Source organism: Vombatus ursinus, unplaced genomic scaffold, assembly GCF_900497805.2.
Source record: "Vombatus ursinus unplaced genomic scaffold, bare-nosed wombat genome assembly UNPS02014167.1, whole genome shotgun sequence".
Lineage (NCBI taxonomy): Eukaryota > Metazoa > Chordata > Mammalia > Diprotodontia > Vombatidae > Vombatus > Vombatus ursinus.
The window spans coordinates 416,635-439,982 of record NW_020953945.1 but is presented as its reverse complement, the minus strand read 5'-3'; the positions used below and the strand labels follow the sequence as shown (position 1 = coordinate 439,982).

At 43.3% G+C, this 23,348-nt stretch overlaps 1 protein-coding gene across 4 annotated transcripts in view; it reads left to right on the top strand.

Annotated features, from left to right (window-relative positions):
- The window catches only part of TANGO2 (transport and golgi organization 2 homolog), a 179,181-nt gene that overhangs the window by 72,896 nt on the left and 82,937 nt on the right, over positions 1-23,348 (top strand). The window contains exon 2 of one of the 4 annotated variants that reach the window (XM_027859385.1): positions 9,260-9,451. The exons of 2 other annotated variants lie outside the window; for them this stretch is intronic. The gene's annotated coding sequence lies outside the window, so the exon portion shown is untranslated. Of the gene's footprint in view, positions 1-9,259; positions 9,452-20,576; positions 20,595-23,348 lie in introns of those variants that run through there. One more of the 4 variants, XM_027859387.1, reaches the window with a different exon arrangement.

Below are 23,348 nucleotides of genomic sequence, written 5' to 3'. Positions count from 1 at the left end.
ATAGTAAGTAAAGCTAAGAGCTGGATTTTTTTTTAAACAATAAAATGGATAAACCACTGACTGATTGGATTTTTTTTCCTTAATAGTATTTTTCCCCCAACTACATGTAAAGATAGTTTTCAACATTCATTTTTGTAAAATTTCGAGTCCTAAATTTTTCTCCCTCCCTCCCTTCCCACTCCCCAAGACGGCAAACAATCTAATATAGATTATACATGTACAATCATGTTAAACATATTTCCATATTAGTCATGTTGTGAAAGAAGAATCAGAACAAAAGGGAAAAACCATGATAAACAAAAAACAAAAATAAAGTGAAAATAATATGTTTTGATCTGCATCCAAGGACACCAGTGTTAAAAAAAGATATGAAGGAAGGAGACCTAATAATACCAGATCTCAAACTTTACTACCAAGCTTTGACCAGCAAAACAATTGGGTAATGGGTAAGAAATAGGGTAGTTGATCAGTGGAACGGTATACAATGCATAAAAGAAAATGAGCACAGTAACCTAGTGTTTGATAAACCCCAAGATTACAGCTATTGGGGCAAGAACTCAGTATTTGACCAAAACAACTGGAAAACTGAAATACAGTCTAGCCCAGGGGTGGGGAACCTGTGGCCTCAAGGCCACATGTGGCCTTCTAGATCCTTTTATTAAAAAGATTCGTTCTGTAAAATTTGAATTCAGTCAAAAAGCTGCACTTAAGGATCTAGAAAGCCACATGTGACCCCAAGGCTGCAGGTCCCCTACCCCTGACTTAGATAGATAGATAGATAGAGAGGTTCATGAGAGGAAAAACAGATAGTTTTGAGTAAATAAAATTTTAAAGTTTTTACACAAACAGAACCAATGCACCTAAACTTAGAAGAAAAACAGGAAATTAGGATAAAATCTTTGCAGTGAATTTCTCTGATAAAGGTCCCATTTCTCAATTATAGAGGGAAATGAGTCAAATTTATAAGAATAAGAGCCATTTCCCAATTGAAAACAGTTTTCAGAGGAAGAAATCAAAGTTCTCAATAGTCAAATGAAAAAATTCTCAATATTACTAATAGAGAACCATCTCACCATCTCACACCCATCAGATTGGCTAATGTGACAGAGAAGGAAAATAAGTGCTGAAGGGGATGTGGGAAAATAGATACTGTCAGTGGAGCTATAAACTAGTCCAAATATTCTGGGAAATGATTTGGAACTATACCCCCTCAAAACCTATTAAACTATGCATACCCTTTGAGCCAGCGATTCTCTTTGGTCTATACCCAAAGGAGATCAAAGAAAGAGGAAAAGGACCCATATGTACAAATTATTTATAGTTGCTCTTTTTGTAGTGGGAAAGAATTGGAAATTGAGGGGATGCCCATCAGTTGGGGAATGACTAAACAAGTTGTGGTATAGGAATGCCATAGAATACTTTTGTGCTATAAGAAATGATAAGGGGAATGGTTTCAGAATAAACCTGGGAAGACCTATATAAACTGATGCAAAGTGAAGGGAGCAGAACCAGGAGAACAGTTTATGCAATAGCAACAATATTGTAAAGATATAATCAACTGTGAAAGAGTTAATAACTGATCAACACAATGACCCACTACAGTTCCCAAGGACTCATGATGAAACACGCTGTCCACCTCCAGAGAGAGAGCTGATGAGCTCAGGGTACAGATTGAAGCATTTTTTTCTTCCTTTTTTTCCTCCAGAACATGACTAATACATAAATTTGGTTTGCATGACTTCATATTTGTAATGGGTTTTGTATTTTTTTGCCTTCTCATTGGGGAAGAGTGGGGTGGGGAAGAGAATTTGAAACTAAAAATAAAATAAAATTGATTTTGAAAAAACAGAAAATGAGAGAGGATCTGGAAACCTTGTTTCAAATCCATAATTCCAAGTAAATCCAAATGAGATAATAAAAACTTCACAGAAATGAAATGAAGTCTGAAACTGCTTCTGATGGTCTCCTGTTGCTTGGACATTGAACAGTGAATAGTCTGGAAATAATTGGAGTAGCTTCTGCAGAAGGGTCCAGACACACAGTGGTGAGCCTGAAAAGTGATATTCACTGCAACGTCAAGAGAAGGAACAACCACTGTGAGAGAACTGAAAATTAATGTTGTGAAATTATAAAAAGTAATCTTTGTTCCAAAAGAAGAAATGAGACAATGCCTCCCCTCACACCTTTAAAGGGGAGGGAGGTGAGGAAGGGGGAGTGGCGTGCAGCCTGGAGAAGTACCTTGCAAACCAGGTGTTAAGACTTCCCATTTTCCCATGTGGCATCCTAGAATCATCCTGACAGTAAGACTTTATCAGAAACTTTGAACAAACTGGATTCAAGGCAAGAAGGCAGGTTCCCATGGGAAAAGGACCCACATAGCCGAAAATATTTATAGCAGCTCTTTCTGTGGTGGCAAAGAATTGGAAATTGAGGGGATGTCCATCAATTGGAGAATGGCTGAGCAAGTTATGGTATATGAATGTAATGGAATACTATTGTGCTATAAGAAATGATGAGCAGGCAGACTTCAGGAAAACCTAGAAAGACGGGTATGGACTGATGCTGAGTGAAGTGAGCAGAATCAGGAGAATGTTGTACACAGTAACAGCCATGTTGTGCCATGACTAACATTGATAGACTCAGCCCTTCTCAGCAATGCAAGGATCTAAAACATCTCCAAAGGCCTCATCTCATGATGGAAAATGCCATCCACATCCCAAAGAAAGAACTGTGGAGTCTGAATGCAGATCGAAACATACTATTCACTCTCTTTTTTGTTTGTTTATTTTTCTTTTTTGTGATTTTCCCCTTTGGTTCTGCTTCTTCTTTACATGACTAATGTGGAAATATGTTTAATATGATTTTACGTGTATAGCCTATATCAGATTGCATGCCATCTTGGGGAGGTGGGAGGGGAGGGAGAGGGGAAAATTTAGGACTCAAAATCTAATAAAAGTGAAGGTTGAAAACTAAAAATTAGTTAATTAAAATAGAACAAAGAAGAAAAAAAGGCAGATTCCCAGCTCCACGCAGGGCCCAGAAAATAATTCCAAGGCTCTACCATGCCTATGGGGAACTTCTCGAACGGTCTAGGCAGAGGAGAAAAGGACTTTGAGTAGCCAGAAGTTGTGTTTGTTAGCTGTTGACCACGTGTGCTGTGGAAACTTGAGCTCTCTTTGCCTTAGATTTTGTATGTTCTGGTAAAAGAGAGTCACAGACTTTTGGGGGGATATTTTGGGTCAGTTGTTCTTTTTACTCTACCACCTTAATCAATATCCTTGTCTAAAACCCAATTTACTCTTGTTGACTAAACGATAATCAATTCCTAATTGTGCTGGGAAGCACAGCTGGTGGGAGCTTCGAAGTTATATAGCGTCAGGTGACCCCAGGGCCCCAGAGGAGGAGTAATCATGCTCTGGGGACCTGGGGGGTGGGGTCGGATAGTCACCCCAGAGCATTGCCGCCTGTTTTCTGTCTTTGCGCAGCTAATTTTTCGACCCAAGCAGCAAACTTTTCATTTACTCTCTGAACTTCGTCTTCCTAGATTCAGTTCCTTGCTCTAGCCTGTTCTAGAGGTCTCTCCATTCTGCCATCCCTCCATCCTTCACAGCTTCATGTCATTACAGATGTGACGAGTGGCCAAGCCATCAGGATGAGAAATGCTGAATGTTACATTTCATTCTTTCCTGGAGGCGTGGCTGCAGGGATTTCAGAGTGACTTGGACATTTATGACATAAAAATCATTATCATCATCATCATTATTAGCATTGGTATAACTTGCCACCACTCAATTGGCAGCTCACCAAGGCAATGGATCAGCACACATTCCAAGGCCAGCCCACCCAAATCATGCTCATTCTTGTAACATATGTAACGCCTAATACCGTCCCTGTGCATCTGACCCCATCCTTCCCTCTCTCTGTGCCCTTGGTCTCAGCGTCAGCTAGATCCGTTCTCCTCACAGGGCTTTTAGGATCCCCTGCCTTGGCAGGGATCTTGCCATTCCCAGCTGGTTATGCATGCACCTTTGCTTGGCTGTACTTCAGATTGCTTTGGGGTGGCCTTAACACTAAGCTTCCCCACAGTGGATTCTGCCTGTCTATCATCTTTGTTTGACGCTGAAAATCCCCCGTGTGAAAGGAAGGTTCCAAACACATCAAAATATCTGAAGCGGCACTTTTTGTGGTAGCCAGTGCCTGGGCCTGGAAACAAAGTCACTGTGCACGGATTGGGAAGTGGCCAGACAAATGGTGATGCGTGAATAGAATAGAATAGGTTATTACTACACAGAAAGAAATTATGAATGTGAATAATTCTGAGCAGGCTGGGAAGACACCAGCTGATGGCAAAGTGAAGTCAGCAGAACCAGGAAAATGGACACAGTAACTACAATAATGTAAAGGGGGGGAGGGGCAGTGCAATGCTGTGTGTTTATAGTAACCAAGCTTGGTCTGGAAAAAGATGAGAAAACACGCCTCCCTCCATACCTTGCACAGGTGGGGGGCTATGGGCAGGGGAAAATGCATGCGCTGTCCGACTCAGTAGATATTTTGGTTAGTTTTTCTGAACTGCTTTTTTCCCTCTCTGTTTCATTTTTTGTTATAACTCTCAGGATAAGAAAAGGGAGAGAATTTTTTGGGGGGGAAATAAATAAAGTGTAAAAATAAGATATCAATAAGAATTTAGAAAATCTCCTGTGCACCTACCATGGCCCAATCCCACCCCGATGCTGGACACAAAGGCAGAGCTCTGGCTCCTTACAGCACTCTCTTATAGCCCTCCCTCTGGGTTAACAATGATTAACAAATATAAAATACTGTGTTGGGCTCTCAATGCTCTCCATAACCTGGCCCCTTCCTACCTTTCTGGTCTTCTTACATCTTCCTGCCCACCACGTGCTCTGAGCCAGGGACACTGACCTCCTGGCAGTTCCTCCAGTGGGACAGGCCATCTCCTGACTCCAGGCATTTTCTCTGGCTGACCCCATGCCTGGAATTCTCTTTCTTCATTTCTGCCTCCCCCTCTCTGGCTTCCTTCAAGAATGGAGGGGAGAGGGAACCTAGACTTTGAGACTGACCCCTGACACCCTTTTCAGGATTGGGCCTGACCCCTGATTTCTCTGCCCTACCAGTGATGTTGGCTTTTTTTTATCAGGCTTTAGTATCTGTTCCCTCTCCCAGGTGACTTTTGGTCTAGTCGTGGCTTCTGGGGTCAGATGATTAGAATTTGATTTATATGTTTTCTGGGCTCCAACAGACTGTGTCCTGTCTGGTAGGAAGGGATTGAACCTTTTGTGACTTTTCCCTGTGGGTCATAGCTGCTGACCTATGCTCCTGCTGTCTGGCCATGGTATGTGGCATTTGTCTGAGCCTTCTCACCCTTTGACCTGCTTACCTTCTGAGAATATCATTGATCTAATGTTTTCAGTTGGGTGACTTGATGCAAGGTCCTAAGTAAATAAAACTTAACCTTTTCCTTTGGCAGAGGTGGGGAAGCAGGGAGATAAGGGAGCATTGGCTTCTTGGTGAAGGAATATTGTTGGGGATTCTGGAAAGTACTCATTGATAAAGTTCATTCAACAAAATCTATTAGTGTGTACAAGTTCCAGAGCTAGGCTTTAGGAATGCAGATATGAAATGAGACATCTCCGTATAGTGGAAAAAGCCCAGCATTTGGACTTTAAAGATCTGAGTTTTCATCCCCAGGTTGCTCCTTTTCTGTATGACCTGGGGCAAGTCCCATATCTCCCCTTGGGTCCTCACTTTCCTCATCTGCAAAATGATAGGATCAGAGTAGATGATCTTGGATCTCTTAAGATCCTTTCCAGCTCTAAATCCTAGGATTCTGGTTCTCCAAGGAACTTAATCTAGTAGGAATATTAAAACACACACAAATAACTATAATCTGAAATTAGAATGTAAACACATAGGAGAGGTTCAGCCAGAGGGGTGTGAGAGATTGGATTGCTCTCTGCATCTGACGTTGCTTAATAACTGTTTGATGGATTTGATTTAATTCTGTGAATATCCAGGAAGGCTTCTTGGCACAGGGTTATCGATCATCCCTGGCTCTCTTGCTCTGAAAAAAAAGTTAAATGGAAAGAACACTTAACTGAGAGTCAGATGACTTGGATTCTGGGTCCCATCAGTAGCTGTGTGACCTTGGACAAGTGCCCTGACTTCTGACTAACTGCTCTTTGCCAGGTTCTTGTCCACAAGATTGGGCTTGTTAAGATCAAAGGATATATTTGGGGAAGCGCTTTGTAATATACATCTGTAAGGTGATAGCTTTAGCCAGATAAGAATATCGCCTTTACTGCTTTGAAACTCACTGTCTCTGTAAATACATTTTTCAAAAACCATTGCAAATAAGGGTTTCCATGTCTTTACACTAAACTTAGCTTGTCCTAGTTGGAAATATTTTTGGTTTGCCCATCTGTTGAGCTGGTGTGCAGAGGACTTCAAGTGTGAAAACCTTCAAGATAACAGGATGTTAGGATATCAGAGAGGGAAACATGCCCTTATGCTAGGTAATCCTGTGTTGAGCGGTGTGCTGTCATTTCAGAGTTAGTGGTGGCTAGAGATCAGATCAAACCAGTTGGCTTAATGGCTAGAATGCCGGACCAAGAGTCAGGAAGACCTGAATTCAAGTCCAGCTTTGGTTTCTTCATCTCTAAAATGGACATAATGATAGCACCTGCTTTCCAGGGTTGTTGTGAGATATGTGAAAAACACTTTTCAAACCTTAAAATGCTATATAAATGATGATGATGATGATGTTGGTGATGGTGATGATGGTGATGGTGATGGTGATGATGGTGATGATGGTGATGGTGATGATGGTGATGATGATGGTGATGATGGTGATGTTGATGGTGGTGATGGTGATGATGATGATGGTGATGATGATGGTGGTGATGATGGTGATGATGATGGTGGTAATGGTGATGATGGTGATGATGATGATGGTGATGTTGATAATGATGATGGTGGTGGTGGTGACGGTGAGGATGACGCTAGTCAACCCAGAAAGAAACTGCTGTAGACAGAAGGCTGAAGCCCAGCTGAGATTTGCTTTTCTCTAATGGATCTGCAACCAGTGTCAGGTCTCTGGGCTCCCGTGTTAGCCTCCCTTCCCCAACTCTCAAAGCTTCTCAGCATGAAGACTTTTTTTTTTTTTTTTTTTTGGAGCAGCTAGGTTACACAGTGTATAGAGCATTGGGCCTGGAGTCAGGAAGATCTAAGTTTAATTCCAATTTCAGACACTTTCTAGCTGTATGACCTTAGGCAAGTCACTTAACCTGTTTGCCTCAGTTTCCTCATCTGTTAAGTGTGGATAATAATAGCACCTGCATCCCAGAGTGATTTTGAGGATTAAATGAAATAATAATTGTAAAGTGCTTAGCACAATGTTTGGCCCATAGTAAGTACTATATAAATGTTAACTATTGTTATTTTTATTTTTCCCACTTTTCTCATCTTCCTATATAGGGCCTTGTTTCTTTATAGAATCTTTATCTTTGATATCCCCAGTCCAGGAAGTGGATTTTTTATTTCTGTTGTACTAGGAGTATCTAAAGGGCTCTTCCAGTCATTAAAATACAAACAACGTGAAAAGAGAGGTCCAAAAGTAGAGCGAGCTTTCCCAGGAGGCTATGGGTTTCCCTTCATAGAAGTGTTTCCAGCAGAGGCTAAATCAGTGACATCAAACTCAGACGGAAATGGGAATCCCTCAGATCTACATAAGGATTCCTGAAGGCTACAGATTGACTTAGAAAACCACATATTAACATTATCTATGTTCTACTGTATTTTTATGTATTTTGTTAAATATTTTTAATTATATTTTAACCTGATTTGGGCTTTACTCAAGAGGGCTGCAGCGGCTTGATGCCTCTGGGCTAAATGACTACTTAGTCACTATTCCTTTTGGGTAGCAGGTGTACCAAATGACCTCTGAACGACCAACTCTAAAATTTGATGATTCTGTAAAATATAGTTCCTTCTGCTTTTGATAAATTTAGGGTTTCATATCCAAACTAGTCCAGGAATCCAAAATTTTTTAAAGTGGCTTAAATCATCTTTACTAATCCAAGATGGAAGAAACATAGCTAAGCCAGCAGTTCATCTTTAAAGAGGTCTGGAACCTTTAGCTTGATCTGAGCAAGTTGTGTGATCTGGCTGCCAAGAAAGCTAGTGCTGTCTTAGGCTTCATTAAGAAAGGCATAGCATCCAGGCATAGGGAGGTAGCCTTCCTGCCCTGGTCTTTCCCTGTCAGACCTGATCTGGATTATTGTCTTCGGTTCTAGGAGACACATTTTAGGAAAGATATTGGGAAGCTAATGTGGAGACTAAAATTGTCTAACCTACAATAAAAGAGACTGAGGCAGGGCTCTGAGCCAGTAGCACTTTATTGAAAGGTCTATGGTCCCCTCTAATGAAGCGGACCTCAGATCTTTCTCAAGACCTTCCAGGAAGATCTTTCAGGCGTTTGTTTTTATAGTGTTTCCAAATATGTAAAAGAGGAATGGTGAAATACAGAATCTCATTGGTTGATAGGTCATGCTCTTGAGGGCCAGAAATGACGTATCAGCGGGGGTAGGAGTGGAGGGGTATAACAGGTTGGGCGAAGCATGGGGCATCTCCACTGACTTAGTGATCATAAAATGGTCACTTGCTCATGTTGAACAAGAGAGGGACAAAAATAAATTGGGAGACTCTCCAAAGCATCAAGGCATCCCACCCATGCTGGATTTGGACATGGAATTTGAGTAAGACAGGATGGAGCTATCTTTATCAGCATTCATGTGGTTGCACAAGGGAGCCTCATAACTTGGTAAACAAGTGGTGAACATTCATCAAAGTTTGGGGCCCACTATAAGAACCTATCTATCCCTATATGATTTATGTAAAGTATCAGACTGATTGGAATACAATAGGGTCCAAATGCATTGTTTCTCACACTAAAGAACATCGAAAGGAGGGCAGGTAGGACGGTGAAAGTCCTTGAGCTCTTGTCATGTAAAGATTGGCTAAAAAGATGTGGAAAACTTGAAGGGGACATAGTAGCTGTCTTAGTGTTTGAAGACCTAGGAGATTGAGGAGGGATTAAATATGTTGTTTGGCCTCAGAGGGCAGGACCAGTCATGGAGGCAGAATTTGCAATGCCCTGGATATAAAGAAAGACTTCCTAACAGTTAGATCTATCTTACAAAATGACTGAGCCGTCCTGGGTGGATGCTAATGATTTCCCTTTCAGATCAACAGACAGATCCTGGCTAGCTTCCTGCCAGCTGGGTTGTAGAGAAGATGCTTATGCAGGTATGGATTGGACCAAGTGGCTCCTCGGTACCTTCCAACTCTGAAATTCTGTGATTCTTTGAGGATGGGACTGAGTAAACTTCCCCAGATCCCCAGGAGCTTAAGCTCTCCTCCATGACATTGGATGTAGGTGAGTAGACCTTTGGGTAGATGACAAATCTGGGCTTGAAAAATATCTGTGTGACTTAGAAAAGTCTCAGAATAGGCCCCACAGTAGAGGACAGAGAAAGCAAAGGGGAAGCAGGCCACCTTACAACAGAGTTGTCGCCTTTATGTAGTTTTGGAAAGTCTGGTGATTCTTAGAGTTTCACTTTCATCTTTCATTCTGTTCTCATGTCTGGAAAGAAGGAAGGGACCAAATTGCTGGAGATCTTTGGGGCCTGAGCTGGAAATGCTATTAATTTCCAAGAGGCTGTTACCACAGCAAGAGATCTTGCCTTGAATTTTCATCCTGGGAGATGTCAGAAAGCTCTTTCTTTCTGAAGGTGCAAGCATCACCTTTCTTTTCTTCTGAGTCAGAATTATTTTGCTCGATCCCAGAGCGCAAGTAGGACCAGTGGATGCAAATTGCAGGGCAGGTTTCAATTTAATATAAGGAAAAACATTAAAAGCTGAACATTGAACAGAAATACCACAAACTAAATGTGCTTAGTAGCTATTTACATTTAAATTAATTTCAATTAAAAAATATAGCAATTTTTAAAAAATTCCTCAAAGTTGATGGCTAGTTATTGATGGGATATAACTGGACTTCTCTCTTCTCTAAGACATATATTACTCAAGCTGGTGCAGTTGTATGTAGGGGGTATAACATAGCCTGGATGACAAACTAGTATGTCCCCATTTCTACTACTTATTGGGAAAGCAGAAAAAAGACCTTAGCTTAAAAAGGCCCAAGTCTCCCACTGCATGCAGGACTATCTTCAGTTGTCCTGATCTATATCTGGCCACTGGACCCAGGTGGCTCTGGAGGAGAAGGTGAGGCTGGTGACTTTGCACAGCCCTCCTTCACTTAAATCCAATTTACTTTCTTCTCATGACATCACCTTGCTGATGCAAACAACAAAAAGTCACCTAATGCTCTGCCCTCCTTAATCTCAGTGCCCTCCCCCTGAGATTATCTCTAATTTACATCTATTTCTTGTGTGGACATGGGTGTTTGCATGGTGTCTGCCCATTAGCTGTGAGCTGGTAGAGAGCAGTTGTTTTTTGCCTTTCCTGTACCCTAGCACTTAGCACTTTGCCTGGCATGTAGTAGGTACTTAATAAATGCTTCTTGACTGCTCCATCCCTTAGAAACCACTCTTTGGACTCGGGTGTTTGATAGTTCCAAATCAGTGTCCTATCCTTCAGCCCACATCCTTCCACCTTCCCTGAAAGGATAGAATCCAAGACTTGGTATTGATAGCATTGCAACAGCGGAAATCTACCATCATGTTTTCTTCTTGGTGGCCTCCTCTGTGGGATACAATTGATCTTGTTCGTAGACTGAGACAGGAAGACTTGGGGGACACTCTAACCTGAGATTACTCCCAGGGCTCATTATGTAACAGAAGACATGTTCTGTGTTCATTCTTCAGCAGCCAGTTTGGTTTAAGGGAACACAATCGATGCCAAGAAGATGAGCGTCAATTTAGTTGTCTTCCAGGGAAAATGCCCCCCGGACTATTCTCCCAGCTAAACCCTTGCATTCCCAAATTGTGTCCCCGGCTGGTTGACTAGGCTTACCCTCTGGGTTCCCTTGATGACTCAGCTGCTTAAAGAACCCCCTCCAGAGCTCCTTTCCCAACTGTCACTCACTTTGGTGGGCCAGACCCTGGATGGCTAGCTACTTCTCCCTCAAGGATTCTAGGGGTAACCTTGGGGGCTGGGTTTCTAGCACCGTCTCTCACAGGTCCCTACTGGTGTGCTCCCCTAACAAGGAGCCAGTAGATGCAGTTCTTAGCAAAGGCCTTTATTTAGTCAAATGACATGGCAAGAACACCCCATAAAAACCTGGGGTGCATTTTCCCATTAATACACACAAAATTCATAGTGGGGAGAGAGTGAGTGCAGATTTGAAGTACAATAGTAGCGAGGCACACATCTGGAGAACATGTGTGGTAAAGGTGTACCGGCCGCTCCAGGCCTTGGAAGTCCTTTCCCCGCTTAGCTCCCTGTAGCTCTCTGGTGGTGCCTTCCTAGGTGGACAGTCAGCGCTCCTGAGTAGCTGCGACTCATTCCCGCTGTTCCTGAGGCCCTTCATCTCTGCTGCTGATGGGACTCTGGACCTCCTGACCTCACAGTTCTCCCTGGACACCCCCATCTCAAAACTCTCATTCCTCCAAGAGCAGGAAAGACTGAACGCAAAGAAACAGTGGACAGCAAGATGATCACGGCGTGAGGCCGGGGTCGTCCTTCCCTGACCCCACCTTAAGGCCAGCTCAGAGTCGCCTTGAAAGGAGCCCAGAGTGAGTGGCACAGGATAGGCCACCCCTTTGGTGCAGCCATGCAGTCCCTGCTCAGCAGCGATGTGGTTCTTCAGGCTTCAGCCATTTAAAAGATTTGCTTTGATTCCCATACAGCTGCCCATAGCTGGACATTGTTCCCTCCCCTCTCTGCCCCTCCCCCCACCCCTGGCAGTTTCCACATGGTTGCTTGGACTGAAACCAGTCAGCTCTCCCGATGTTATGTGAGACCTGTCCCCCGCCACATCTTCTAGCTCCCATGCCTCCACCTCCTCTTGGAGGATTTCTGACATGACTGCACCCAATTAGAAAGAAATAAAGAATGTCTTCGGTACACTGCACACCCCACCCAACTGAATTTGCCTCAGGTACCAGAATTCCTAATGGTAGCTCATTTGAACTTTCTCTGACCTCTCCCAGTGAAAATCACCCTCTTTTTCTCACTCCCAAGTATTTACATTTTATATAACCTCAGGGTAAGTGGACTGCTTAATTCAAAGAATGAATAGTTAATGGTGAAAGCATCCTGGTACTGGGGCAGGAATGCTGGAAAAAAGGCAGTTCTTGCCTTCCAAGAGCTTACAGTCTAATGGAGGAAGCCAAAAAGTAGGTGGGAGGTGGTAGAAGGTACAGGCTGCAGACATGGTGGAGAAGTCTGAAGCAGTGCATCCAGGTGGGAAATGAAGAGCTGGCTGGCCTAGGCACCCTCCATCAATGGAGGGTCCAAGGGACAGAGGGTACTTATGAGGTAGCTGATGTGATCTTACAGTATGATGAGGTTTCTGGCCTCAAAGATCTCTCCCATCTTTAATGTGCTATTGTAAAAGGCAATCCGGACCTCCTGTGAGATATCCATGACAAAATTATTTCATTAATAAAGTTTAATTAATTAATAAGGATGCAGCCTTTGTTCTGCTACTGAGGTGTTTCCTTCATAAGATGTGAACTCATCTTGCCCTAGACACCCTTTGGCTCATTGACTTCACTTTGGGGCTGATTGATAGAGACCTGGTAAGTCACTTGGCCTTTAAAAGGGAGAGAAGACACAACCAGAGATAAAGAGGACAAGAAAAAACCCAAAGAGACGTATGCAGACTTTGATTTCCTAGGGGGAAGCTCCACAGTCACGTGGCCAGAAGCCCCTCTAGAGAGCCAATCAGCATAAGCATCTGGGAATACTTGGCTACAAAGAAGGTGGTAGCTAGAGGCAGTGGTAGGGTGTGGAGTTCCTGAACTCCAATACTGAGTACCTGGGCGGAGCCCCAGAACCAGAATGTAAAGGAGCAAGCCCAGATGCCTCTTTACTGGGTAGGTAAATTACGTGGTGTATGCCCACATACCTAGGGAGTGAAGGCAAATCCTAGGTCTTTCCCCCTGGCCAGGGTGCCTGCATTCGCAGTATCCACAAGTTTGGGGGAAATGGATAGGTCCCTAGAGGAATTTAAGGACCCTGGAGAGGGAAAAAGTTCATTTCTGGTTCCAGTTTACTGTTTATGGAACCATGTAGAAGTCCTTGGTCCTTTCTGTCAAGTTGAATAAAGCTTGTGCTAGATTTGATGTCTTTAGTCTGAGTGGTTGGATGGGATTTAAGGATTCCAGCCAAATTCTAGTGTTCCCAGGGGAAGCACTGGGTGGACATATGAGCAGAAAGATAAATTTTAGTGAGAAACCTCCAAGGTTGAACCCAGTTCATGTCAATGGAGAGTACTGAGCCACTGTGATTCTGTAAATCTCAGGCATCAGCAGCAACTGGTACAGGAACTCTTTGGGGGCAGGGAGCTTTCCTGACCTCCCCCCACCACATCATAGCATAGAAACGATGGCTCGTCTCCCTCTGCAGAGAGTGGTCTTGACCCGAGGAATCGCTTTTCATTCATTTCCCTGCTACTGTCTCTGCTGTAGGCCGTGTGATAATCTAAGTGGCAAAAACAGTCTGAGCTAAAAATATTTTAACCACGTCCAGTGATGACTTGTTTTTAACAAATTCCTAGGGAGTCAATATCATGGAAGAGGGCACTTACAGGTCTTGGGATCTGATCAGTATTCTGGTCAGGGTTTGGTGCTGCATCAGCTCTGTGCTGTTGGCAAAAGTCACATTTGTCAATTTGATAAGGCCTTAAGAGGAATGTGCCAACCCCCGCACTGTATTCCCATTTATTTGGAAGTGCATTTGCTAAGTGAACTTTTTCTGCAATCAATAGTACATAGATTTAAAATAATATTTCTTGTGGTTTACTTACTATCTAAGAGCCATGCTGGGTTTGGAACTCTTGATTGCAGCCACAAAGTAACTTGTCCTCCACTTCAAAGCAGAAGGGAATGTTTGATCCTTGACCATGAAAGCCAGAAGGGATCTAGAGACCATCTAGTCATAGGATTCTGGAACCCAAGAAGTGGAAAGGCCCTCCCAGGTCATGGCCGCCCATGAACCTGGAGCCCCAGCAGCCTCTGATCGCTGAGTGCCTTCTGAGGTAGCCAAGGCCATTTCGGGATAGCTCTGTTGGTTAAGAAGTTTCTCCTTGTATTCAGTCCAACGCCTTCATTTTACAGGCAGAGAAAGTAAAGCCCCAAGAAGGGAAGGGGCTTTCCAAAGGTCATCCCTGTAATGGAGGGCAGAACTGACTCTCTCTTTCACCTATTCATGGAGGTAATACAGCATGGAACAGAAAAGACTGGTGTGTCAGCTCTTAATGGGTTGGTTGGTGGGGCAGAAGTAGAGGAACTGAGGTGGGGAAACGGCCCCTCCCACCGACTCGAATGCTGCCTTGCCCAGTGGGAGATGCAGAGGGCCTCAGGAAGGCATCCTGCAGGGCCACAGAATCTCAGAGGTGGCAGGGCCACCTGGAGGTGAACTTTAGAAGCTTCTGCAACACACAGGCATCTCATTCTGCTTCTGGGTAATTCCAACTGCTCAACAAAGTTTTCTTAGAGAAAGCCTCAATTTGCCTTTTTGGAACTTGCCCTCCTTCCTCCCAGGTTTCTGTGGAACTAAGCGGAACACACCTGATCCCTTTGCCACCTGACAGCCCCTCATGCACTTGCAGGCAGGTATCAGGGCAGAACTTCTAAGCTTTCTCTTCTTCAGCACCCACATCCAGCTCCTTTGGTTGTTCTTCAGATTAGAGCCAGCTAGGTGGCGCTGCAGTGGATAGAGTGCCGGGCCTGGAGTTCAATACCACTTCAATACCACACTGCCTTGGGATATCAGCTGTTTGAGTACTATTTAGACATGTAATTCCTTCTGAGCTTTCAGTCCACCAAACCCCCAGATCTTTGTCACATGAACGGTTGTATAGCCACATCTCCCCCAGTTTATACTTGTAATTTTTTTTTGGATGCTAGTATAGGATTTTACTTTTACCTCTACTTAATTTTATCTCATTTCATTTGGTCCAGGGTTTTCCAGCTTGATGAGATATTTTTAAATCTTGACTGTCGTTTAGTATAAAATATTCTTGATAAATCTGTTGAACAGAGCAGCACCAAGGACAGATCGTTGGGACACTTCACTCATAAGCCATGAGTAACTACTCCTTAGCTGGTGAATAACTATTCTTTAGGTGGAGAGATAGAGGGAGGAAGCATTATAGAGCACTTACTTTCCCTCTGGCCTTGGTCCTGGCCAGCTACTTACATACTAATGACAAGATTTAGCTGTTGGGCCATTTACAAATGGACCTAACTGTACTCTTGTCTTGGCCCCCATTCTCCACTGAATCAGCAAGCTTAACTCAGGAGACTTTGCCATAGGCTTCCACACACTCTTGGCTTCCCCTGAGCTATACAGCATCACCTGATCTCCCAGCCTAATCACACATCAGAGAAGGAAATAAAGCTAGACTGGTGTGACCAGCTTGTCTTTGGAAGATCATTTCTCTTGTCGCATTGGTTACTGCCTCTCATTCTGGAAGCTTCTAAAGCGTCCCTCCAAGAAGTCGTTCTAGTGTTGTTTGGGACGAGAGTCCATTTCACTGATGGAGCCTCAGTTTGCAGGCTCTCCCCTTTCGAGATAACTGATGGAGATAACCTTTGCCATCTTCCGTTGCTAAATCATAGGATGTTGAGTCGAAAGGAACTCTTGAAACCATACAGCCCAATCCCCTCATTTTAGACCAAAGGAGACAGGCCCAGAGAGGGAAAGTCGTTTGTCCACAGTTACACAGACAGCTGGGGCCTTCCTTTGGAGATTGCCTTCCATTGACACTGTATATGTGTACATAGTCATGTATTTGGAAGTGCTGATAAATGCTTGTTGACTCACTGACTGACTCTGACCTCATGTCCTGCCTCCTTCTGTAGTAATTACATAACATCAGAGCCAGGATTAAACCCAGGTCCTCTGGCTCAGAATCCATAACACTTCCCACTGCCTCGTGCAGCTTCTGAAGCATTTTTTCAAAAATAAATAAAGTGAATAAATGAATAAAGGCTGTATAGTAGATGTAGTGGTCAGCTCTGTTCGGGTGCCAGAATGCCATGGGTTTTGATCCCTTGTTTTAAGTTTCAGATCTTAATATTGTACTATCCTCTGTCCACACGCTCTTGTTTTCCAAAGGACCCACATGCCACCCATTTGATTAGAAAGTCCACATTTACAGCAGTCCCACCAACATTTACCAATGCTAGGGTGGCATTACTTTCCAGCCCAGCCCAGCCCTCATAGCCATTCTCCACTGGAGGCAGTCCTGAGGAAAATGGGTCAGCCTCTACACTGCCACCCCCAGGGAAGGTGAGCCAGCCTAGCTGAAGCAGCAGGGAAGTCTGGGGGAGAGGCTGCAGGTGGCCTCCACCAGGTCATATGTTCAAACCACCCCTGCCACCTTGATCACCGTCTCCCTTCAGACCCAGATGGAGAAAGGCCAGGACTCTGAACCCAAGCCATTTGAGGATGGCGTTGCTTCCAGCCCGATGCCCTCAGCCATCATCCTGGCCAACAATCTGTCCTGCAGGGGCTGCAGCCACAGTTACTGAAGCCCCAGAACAGAGAGCTCTGGCCACCAAAGACCTTGGCCCTGAAAGATGGTTCAACTCCAGAAATTGGGATGATTTAAACAGTGGAAAAGACATTCAGGAAGAGGCCTGAGTGTCTGCTTTGCTGCTGCCCCCTAAGGACCAGGGGAGCGGAAACCTTCTCCATGGGTTGTCTCCCCCTTTTGAACGGGAGCTCCAGGAGGGCAGGGGCAGGCTGACTTTTCCCCTCGGGCTCCTAGTGCTCAGCGTAAGCTCGTCATTTGTTCCTTTCCCCCTGCTTTCTCTCGTACAGGCCTCATTATCAACAGACCCAAATCCCACAAAACCATGAGCAAATGTTCTTACACAAATAACAACCCCCACCATGCAGAAGCCAGGGCTTCCATGAAGACCAAACACTGCCTCTATTAGATGTGCTGCCATATCTCAGAGTCCTTCAGGTGGGGTTCACTTGTAAATTTTCCTTCATTCTTTCACCTTGCTTAGCACCTTTGAGTCACATGGCAGCCGGGTCAGACAGTGGATAGAGAGCTGGGCCCCACGTCAGGTAGACCTGAGTTGAAATCCAGCCTCAGACACTGACTAGCTGTGTGACCCCGGACAAGTCACTTACCCTGTTTGCCTCAGTTTCCTCATCTGTAAAATGGGAGTGATAATAATAGCAGCTACCTCCCAGGGTTGTGAGGATCAATGAGAAAATAATTGTTAAGCATTTAGTACAGTACTTGGAACATAGTAAGCACCCTGGAAAATTATTAGCTATGTGGTCCTGCAGAAAGAGACACTGGATTTGGAACCCTTGGACCTGACTGTGAATCTAGGCACTGCTCCTAGCCTTGCCCGTGGGCCAGTCCCTGAACCTCTCTGGGCCCAGTTTCTTCATCTGTAAGATGAATGAATTGTACCAGCTGATCTCTATGCTCTTAAGTCTGGAGTCTCTGATCCTATGACCCCACCCCTCACAATAGTACCTCGAGTGCCTTGATATTCGAGGTAACATCAGTACTTCTGTAACAAACCAATAGTTGACTTCTATCTGGGAGGATGAGGGTTAATCGGGATTATACTGTGGACTTGTACAATGAAAAACTACCAGTGCAGGAGCCATTATGGGCAGGGGTAACAACTTGGTGATGTGACTGTGACATCTTGGCAATTTGTATAGTTTCCCAGAGGTGGCATTTCAGAAAGACAAACCTATCACACTTCACTTCCGCCACTCTCCTCCCCCAGCTCCCCCTAACTCCAAATCCACGTTGTCTGGTACCTCTTTCGGCATTCTCTCCCACTTGCCCACCTTGTCCTTCAATGCAGGGATGGACCTGCATCCATAGCACCCAACCAAATCCATCATTACCCTGCTCTTCTGCGAGAACAGATGGGGGCATAAAGAAATAGGATTATTCTTCCGAGGGACGTAAACTCATGTCCTTGAGTTGTTTCTGGCATGTATATTCTCTCCTCTTCTTAGGAAGACAACTTGCTATTTTCTTTTTCAGGAAAATATCAAGGACTTTCAAGTCCCAATTGTTCTTATCTACTTGCCTTCTTCCTCAGTTCAGTTTTCTTTAATCGCTTTTGCCTGCTTTGAAGTTTCTCTTCCTTTTCCTGTTCTCAGTGAACTTTCCCAGACCCCTCTTCCCTTGGTCCTTTGCTCATGGGTCTAGATACTCACTCATTGCCTCAGAAACTTCATTCACTTCCATAGCTTCTACCCTCCCTTCTCTGTAGATATTTCCTAAATCTCATTTCCAGCCATGACTTCTCCTCCTCATCTCCTGCCTCCCCATAGCTGTGGATGTCCCAGCCACTCCTAATGTGCCCTTCTAACCTGAGGGGATTTCAGCAGGCGGTATCAGAGCCCTCAAACAAGCCCTCCTTTCTAACTTGCCCATCATGCTCAACTACAGACCACCACCATTTTGGAGTTTGTTGCTTACTTGCAGCATTAGAGTTACTGTGTTTTACTCAAAGCAGCAGAGTATAACTTCAGGTTTGTCTTTCTGAAATGCCACCTCTGGGAAACTATACAAATTGCCAAGATGTCACAGTCACATCACCAAGTTGTTACCCCTGCCCATAATGGCTCCTGCACTGGTAGTTTTTCATTGTACAAGTCCACAGTATAATCCCGATTAACCCTCATCCTCCCAGATAGAAGTCAACTATTGGTTTGTTACAGAAGTACTGATGTTACCTCGAATATCAAGAGTATAATAAAGAGTACTAGACCGGGAGGCCGGGGACCTGGGCTCACCCACTGGCTATGTAGTCAAGTCACTTAATCTCTCAGCCTCAGTCTCTTCACTTATCAGATCGGGACAACAACAACAATCATCATCATCATCATCATCATCATCATCATCATCATAATAATACTCACCTCTAAGGTTGAGTGCTTAGTAGACCTTAGAACCCTATATAAAGATGAGTTCTTCTTTTTCTTTTCCCCCATAGCTAATCTGTCACTTAGTTCTCTTGGGTCTTTTGGAATTCCCACTTCCCCTCCCCTATTTTGGACCCTCATCACGTCCTAGCTAGATTATTGCAACAGTCCCCTAACTAGTCCCCGTGCTTCTATTCTTTGTCTATTCCAACAAAAAGTTGCCAGATCAATCTTTCCTAATCTCAGTAACTCCCCTAATCAAGGATCATCAGTGCTTCATGATGGGCTGTTGGATGAGGTCTAAATCTTCCAGTCTAGCTTTCCTCACGCCCCCTTGGCCATCACAGGCATCTGTCTCTCTTACATGTGTCCTCAGATACTCAGATGGACCCGTGATCCCATCAGCTGGAGTGTTCTCTCCAGCAATGCCCAGCCCAACCTAGCCCAGCCTGGCCTGCGTGACTCCAGGCTGCAGCTTCCTATGTGGTTCCCCATGGGAGTTTGTCCTCCATTTCTCTTGACATAGTGAAGCTCACAGTGGCACATGAGGGCCGTCCCCCTGTCAGTCCTCAGCCTCTCCATATATTAAGCCCATCTTCTCTTTGTATTTTACTTTGCTCCTATTTGTTTTTGAATTTCCTCATTTGTTAGAGATTGTTACCTACTCACACCCACCAAGTATCTGTATGATACTTATTTTCAGTTCTTCAGTGATATGGATGTCACAGCCATTTAACAAAAATAATAGAGTATTAGTATTTAAAAGATGGGCCTTTATTTTTGGGAGATGTGTAGGGTCTTTAAAAGAACTTTGCAACTTCCTGAAGGCCATCCAGCCTTCTCCCTGTTTAAATCTGGATCTAACTCTTTGTTCATATGTATTATCTGCCTCAGGTCGGACAAGCTCTATAAATTGTCTGTCCAACTGCAGGCCATAATGGGGCATCATCCATTTGATCTGCCCTGTATAGATGGTCAAACCTAACTCCTTTGAGTAGTTATGGATTTCTTCTAGGGTTCTCTGTAATGTTCCAGGATTTGATTTCTGGAGAACCTCACCATCTATCCTGAACCCTAATTCCTTTCCAACTTGGATTCAATGTGTACATGTGTGTGTTTTATGATTTTCAAAATAATCTTTGTCTCGTTATCTGTTATCTCATTTGAACCTTACAACAACTCTTTGGGGGAGCCAACTCCTAAGCCTCATCTCTCATTGTTTTCCATCTTATCTCCCCTCCTTCAGCCATCCCAGTCCATTTACTGTCCATCTCACAAGACCTACCTATTCCATGCCTTGCTATCTAAATGGCTTTTCTCATGCTGTGATGTTCTCCAGTCTAGAATTATCTTCCTTTCTTCTCTCTAGATAACAAGATGGAAGGAAGGAAATAAACATTTATTGAACACCTACTATATGCCAGGCACTGTGCTGAGTGCTTTATGAATATGGTCTCATTTAATTAAAGGTAATAAACGTTCATCCTCAAGTTTCTGTAAATTCAAGTCTTGAATAGTTGGAAGAGGACTGGCTTTAAACTGGGGCGGTCTGGGTTTCAGATTAGTTTTTACCACCAGCTATTTGGATAACTTTGGAAAGAGGAAGTAGAAAAATGTGATTTTTAAAGTTGCTTCCAGCTCTGACATTCTGGGGGTCACCATTCACCTGGAATAATAGAATTTGGGAGCTGTAAGGGACCTCAGAGACCATGTAGTTCAATAGTTACCTGAATAGGAATCCCCTCTACCATATTCTTGACAAGGAAGTCATCCCATCTCAATATGGACACCCTCCATGCCAGGTGAGCTCATGACCTTCTGAGGTATTCCATTTCACTTTGTATTCCCCTAACTTTTAGGAAGTTTTCCCCGAAAGTTTTCTGATACTGAGGTGAACTCTACTTTTCAGCAATTTCCAATCATTGATTCTACCCTGTAGAACCAAACAGAACAAATGTCTTCTTCTACCTGTTAGCCCTTCAGACACCTGAAGAGAACATTAGAACCCACCCTCACCCCATTTTCTGTTATCCAAGCAAAACATCTTTAGTTCCTTTAAGAATCCTCCAAGGAAGAGATGTGGAAAAATAGGGACAGTAATGCACTCTTGGTGGAGTTACGAACTGATCCATCCATTCTAGAGAACAATTTGGAATTAGGCCCAAAGGGCTTTAAAGCTGCATACCCTTTGATCCAGCAATACCACTGCTAGGTCTATATCCCAAAGACATCCACAAAAAGGGAAAAGGACTTAATTGTACAAAAGTATTCACAGCAGCTCATTTTGTGGTGGCAAAGAATTGGAAATTGAGGGAATGTTCATCAATTGGGGAAAGGCTTAACAAGTTGTGGTAAATGATTGTGATGAGCAAGAGGGTTTCAGAAAAACCTAAGAAGACTCATGAACCGATGCAAAGTGAAGTGAGCAGAACCAGGAGAGCATTGTACAGAGTAACAGCAACATTGTAAAAATCATCAGCTGCGAAAGACTTATCTATTCTGATCAAGACAATGATCTAAGACAGTTCCAAAGGACACAGAATGAAAAATGCATCTACCTTCAAAGGGAGAACTGATGAATAGAGTGAAGTGCTTTTTAAAAACTTTTATTTTTCTTGGGGATTTTTGTGTGTTTTCTTTTGCAACATGGCTAATGTGGAAATATGTTTTGCATGACTTGACATGTGTAATTGATATTATATTACTTGCCTTCTCAGTGAGTGGAGGAGAGGATAGAAGGGAAAGAGAGAATTTGGAACTCAAAATTTTAAAAAATAAATGTTAAAAATATTTTACATGTAATTGGGAAATATTTAATGAAATAAATAAAACTAATTAAGGAGAAAAGAATCAGCCAAGGGCACAGTCTATCCACAGCCTCCCTCAAGCCCTGGTCACCCTCCTCTGGACATACCATATTTGTCAGTGTCCTTCCTAAAACGTGAAATGAACAACAAACTACAGATGTTGTGGGGTCAGGGCAGAAGGCGATGGTACTGTGGCCTCTTTTCCCTGACTAGCCTGGCTCCATGCTTGTCACTCCTTTCTTTCTTTATTTTATTTCTAGCTTGTCCTACATATCTCTAAAGTCATCTTGAACATGTGTGTGTCCTTGGGTTGTTTCACACATTTGTCTTGCCTGCTATGTATAGTAAATTCCTGGAGGGTGAGTGGCATTCTTAGTTTGTCTCTGTATCTTCCCCTAGGATGGGAAAGAGTGCCATCCTTATGGGCTCACCTTCACTTTTTACAATTTTTTAAAAATTTTTTTCAGTTTTTCGTGTTTTTTAATTACATGTAAAGAGAATTTTTAACATTCATTTTTTAAAAATTTTGAGTTGCAAATTTTATCTCCCTCCCTCAGATGGTAAACAATTTGTTATAGGTTATGTATGTGCAATCATGTAAAACATATGCCTACATTAGTTACATTGTGAAAGAAGAAACAGGCCAAAAGAAAAGAATCACAAAAAAAGAAATAAAGAAAATGAAAACAGTGTGCTTCAACTCACCTTCACTTTGAAGCGATTTCTTCTTTTCCAGCTCTTAGAGCACCTTGGCATCCTGTGACCCATTTCTGTTTGGCAGCATCCTTAACAAGAAAATGTGTTGCTTAACTGCTGATCCATCTCAACACTTGTAATGAAAAGAGAGTAATTGTTTTTATTTATGTTAGTTAAGCTAATCTCTTCAGTCAATATTACCACCACCGATCAAATGGATTTAGATGAAGAGCATTGTTGTTCTAATAGCCAGAGAGATGGCATTATTTCCCATATTTATAAGTGTTGATTTAAACAAGTAATTTCTGCTCTTTGGAAGGGAGATTGAGATGTTGTTAATTTTAATGCCCTCGCTCCTCTCAGTGCCATGTCTACTCATAACTCAACAATTTCCAGATGACTCTTTTGTGTCTGTCTGTCTGAAGAAAGTTTGAAGCTTCTGAGAAATTAGTGCTTAAAACTTTAAGTTATTCTCTTCCCATCTGTGCTTGATCCATGCCTGGTAATACACAGTGACTTTCAGTTATATGGAAAAATAATCTGGTGGTAATTGTGGTTATACTACCAACAGTCACAAAAAGAACTCCCATGAGTCACAGTTACAAATCATGAAAGAGGGGCAGCTCGGTGGCGCAGTGGATAGAGCACTGGCCTTGGAGTCAGGAGGAACTGAGTTCAAATCCAGCCTCAGACATTTGACATTTATTAGTTGTGTGACCC